Source organism: Triticum urartu, chromosome 7A, assembly GCF_056163025.1.
Source record: "Triticum urartu cultivar PI428250 chromosome 7A, HENAU_Tu73, whole genome shotgun sequence".
In the NCBI taxonomy this organism is placed as follows: Eukaryota; Viridiplantae; Streptophyta; class Magnoliopsida; order Poales; family Poaceae; genus Triticum; species Triticum urartu.
This window is the reverse complement of record NC_141879.1, coordinates 608,024,735-608,029,227: the sequence shown is the minus strand read 5'-3', so window position 1 is coordinate 608,029,227 and position 4,493 is coordinate 608,024,735. Positions and strand designations below refer to the sequence as shown.

General features: G+C 45.4%; 1 pseudogene; it reads right to left on the bottom strand.

Annotated features, from left to right (window-relative positions):
* Positions 1 to 466: 466 nt before the first annotated feature.
* Positions 467 to 2,399, bottom strand: LOC125525885 (tyrosine N-monooxygenase-like; annotated as a pseudogene).
* Positions 2,400 to 4,493: the final 2,094 nt, after the last annotated feature.

The following is a 4,493-nucleotide window of genomic DNA, read 5'->3' as shown; positions in this document are numbered from 1 at the left end:
TAGTTGTTTCTAATCAAGGCTTGATTTCTCGTGTGTTATGGCCCCTTCGGCAATGTCAAGAGGCCAAGACGTTGAGATGAGACCGCTCGCAATGACACGATTTTTTAGACGTTTCTCTAGTGAATGCATGTCTAGAAATGTTAGGGCCCCATGTTCTAGTTTCACCCAGGCCCCCCAAAATCTCAGGACCGGGCCTGGGTAGACGGGTGGTTGTTTGGCTAGCATGTACTGTTCCAATTCTTTGGACAAGCCTAGGACGATCCAGCAACACATGAAAGAAACCAACTCGCTCGTACATGAAACGGACAAGACCAAAATAGCTAGCATACGTGAAAATCAATCGAAGTGGAACAAAACAAAGCAGGACGAAAATAAGAATATCGCCTTCTTTTATTAGTAAGTATAGATTCATCAAGAAAATAGCTAGCATATTCACCATGTCGGCGATTCATAACTCGTTATTTGCTCAACGATCCATGAGAGGGTACAGGTGCATTGCAAGACGTGGCTCAACATGTAGCACTAGCGGTTTCTCCATGAAGAGGTCGTGCTTGGACTCGCTGAGATTGATAGCCGACACCCCAGCCGGTTTGGTCCAGGTGAAGCCATGCAGGAGCCTGCCGAAGAGCATGACACTCATGGTTGTTCCTAGTGATGCCGCGATGCATCCCCGCCGTCCGGTGCTGAAGGAGATGAATCGCAATTCTCTCTCGGTAAGCACCACATTGATGGTGTCTCCCATATGGCGCTCTGGCTTGAAGTGGAGCGGTTCATCCTAGACGGTGGGGTTCTGGCCCAGGGCCAGCCGGCTGAGGATGACGTGGCTACCCTTGGGCACGCGGTAGCCCGCAACAATGGTGTCGGCAATTGCGACGTGCGGCACATTGAAGGGAGCGGCTGGGTGGAGGCGAAATGCCTCGCGTATGCATGCCTTGAGATAGTTGAGCTGCATGATGTCCGACTCTTGCACCAGTCGCTCGTGACCGACCACCTGATCCATCTCCTCCACCGCTTTGGCCAGCAATTCTGGGTTGTTCACCATCTCCGCCAGCGCCCACTCCACCGCGTTTGATGGGTTATCTATGGCCGCTAATATTATGTCCTGCATGTATTCCATGGAGATAAATGTAAGTTAATACAATTTATATATTTGCATAAAGATAGATTACATTGAACAATTGGAATTTGAAATACAGTTTAAGTTGAAATCACATCAAAATGGTAGAAAAATACAATAATGATAGGTTTAAACTATTAATTCATAATTTATTATTCTATTGTTTCCCTTTTCTAACACCTGCGAAATACAGTGTAAGATCTATTTAAGAGTGTGAGCTATTACCTTGTAGGACTATGAGGCAATTGGTCACTAAATTCAATCTAGGCCCTTGAACCATCTTAAAATTTCTCATTAATTAATATTTTGCTTACCTTGCACTGTGCTTTGACCTCATCGATGCTGAGCAACGGCTTGCCGTCACCGTCAGAGAGTGTGATGAGAACGTCAAGGAAGTCCTGGACCCCATCCTGCCTCTCGCCGTTGTTCCACTGCCTCCAACGCTCTTCAGTGACCATGTTGTGCAGTCTATCCACTTTTGTGTTGGCCTCCTTAATAATTTTCTCGTGGCCGTCCAGGTCTAGGCCAAGTAGACACGGGAGGTAGTCGCTGACACAGAACGAGAAGAGGAGCCCTAGGAGGGTGAAGGAAGCGTCCATGTGCTCCACCTCCATCGGCCCCGGCCCGCCGTCCGGCTGAGGCTCCCCGAAGTACCGTTGGCTGAAGACAAGCCGACGGATGACGTTGCCACAGTAGTGCCGCGTGACGTGCTTGACATTGACATTGGCTAGTCCCAACGTTGAAGATGACCCCCCGGCGGTGAGGTTGTAGATGTAGCGCGTCAAGTTGTCAGCTTCATCGGCGCGCTTGTCGTGGAGCCACTTGTGGCGGGAGGGGCAGATGATCTCAGAGGTGAGCACCTTGCGCATCTTCATCCATTGGTCACCGAATGGCGACAGCACAGCGTCCTTGTAACCGCAGCTGATGGCGTCAGAGGCGAAGGTGAGTGGGCGGGACAAGAAGTTCTTGTCCTGCTTCTTGAGTACCTCCCTTGCGATCTTGGGACATGTGATCGGGACGACGTGGACGCCGCCGAGGCGGAAGCAAGCGATGTCGGTGCCCATATCCTTCATCACGCGATGGATCCAACGGAATGCTGGTTTATTGAGCACCATCTCGGGCAGGCTACCCAGCAGTGGCCACGACCAGGGTCCGGCGGAAGTGGAAGCGGCACCGTCGCCGATGAGCACGTGCCACTACGGACCTTGCTCTTGGTCATGGCAAGGTGTATGAGCGTTATTATGATGAGAAGCTGGGACACAAAGCAGCAGCAAGCCAGCATTGTGGAGACTGCTGCTTGTTGAGTGCACACAGGCTTGCGAGATAGCTTGCCTTGTTATCGTTGCGTAAGGAAGCCAACTTTGCTTTACGTGTTGCTCTGCCCATGAGTGTGAGACCTCTCTTTATATGTTACCTCCGTCCCAAAAAATTGGCTTAGATTTATCAAGATACGAAGGTATCTACGTATCTAACATTAAAACATGTCTAGATATATTCCATATATGTGGATCGTTTACCACATGTATCACATGGTATTTCAAATCTATTTATCCTGATATACTATTAATAATAATTTTCTATCCAAATGTAATCAAAACAAAATAAAAAATCTTCTATTTGTAGATTGTCTTAAATTTATTTAGATACGAAGGATAATATTAATAATAATAATTGTCTATCCAAACATAATCAAAACAGAATATTTTTCTATTTATAGATTGTCTAGATGGCTGATACTAATAATAATAATTGTCTATCCAAACGTAATAAAAATAGAATAAAAAATCTTCTAATTGTAGATCGTCTTAGATTTATTTAGATACAAAGGATGATATTAATAATAAAAATTGTCTATCCAAACGTAATCAAAATAGAATAAAACATCTCCTATTTGTAGATTTTCGAGAGTACTTATCCGAAAACTAACCATAATTGTCTTTCCAAAAGTATTTCAGACTCCATGATGATAGACCATATAGGCAGCTTTTGGTTTGAAGAGATGGTTGGACCATGCATTCGGGACTCGATGAGATACTACATCATGCATGGGACATGCACGATGCATGGAACAGTGGGCTCACGGGCCTCCTCTGTAGCAGGTTAAAAGCAGGAGTAGGGTTTTACGCATCCTCGCGGCCCAAACCTGAATAAACGAACCGTGTGCTATCTGTTTGATCCGCTCTTCTGACGATCCCGCGCCCCGCAACCGTAGTAGGGATTCTTGTGATCCCCTAGGTGTCGTTCCCACCAACACTTCGTTTTTATTTACTCTGCATATTAGAGTTGACCGAAGTCGAACTTTTTAATGTTTGACCAAGTTTATAGAAAAGAATATAAATATTTACCATAACAAAATCTATATGATGTGGAAGTACATTCAACAATGAATCTAGTAGTATTGATTTGTTACTATATATGCCAATATTTTTGTCAATAAATTTGATCAAAGTTTACAAAGTTTGACTTTGACCAAAACTAATACGCGAACTAAATAAAAACGGAGGGAGTACTACACAAGGACCTAAAAACAGAGGCTACATCTGCAGCACATATGATCCTACAGTACTATACATGGACCTAAAACACATACTACATCTGCAGCACATATGGAAGAACGGCAGCTCGTATGAACATACATACGACCTACAGAAACTGCAGTATTTATGGATCCGAAACACACATACGACCTACAGAAATAATATGAGGAGGCCAGGTGAGAGGGAAGAATCACCTGCAATCAAATCAGCTGTACCGCCTCGAGACCACACACACCGAAAGCCAAGAGCACGAGCAGACCAAAATCAGAACGGATCTAGACAGATCCCTAAAGAACAACAAACCCTTAATCATCACACACACATCACAAAGGGGAAACAACCAAGGGAGCAAACAGAATCACCTCGGCCATCTCAGAAGCTCAACCGGTGCGCTCCCTCTCCGGTCGACCCGCAAGGCAACCCCAACGCCACGGCACCGTCCAAACTTCTAATCAAGCAGAGAAACAGGAAGACGGTAAGAAACGAGCGGAGTAGAAGAGATGAGCGTGAGATAGAGGAAAACCACCTGAAGAACGGCGTCGAACAGAGGAGGACGAGTGTCGGCCGTGGCTAGAGGAGGACGGGCGTCGGCTGCGGCGAGAGGAGACGAGATCCAGAGAGACAGAGAGAAGGGAAGACGGGGGGAGAATCTTCTGTATCTAAATAGCTAGCCCTCACTAATATATTTCTCTCAACATGTAAGCATGTCACCTTATCATTCAACATGCATAAAAAAATGTCCCACCTCAACATACAACTATGCATATTAAAAATTCACTTCAGCATGCAAACATGCATGCATGTAAAATTTCATTATATTATGGTATTACGTTTAATTT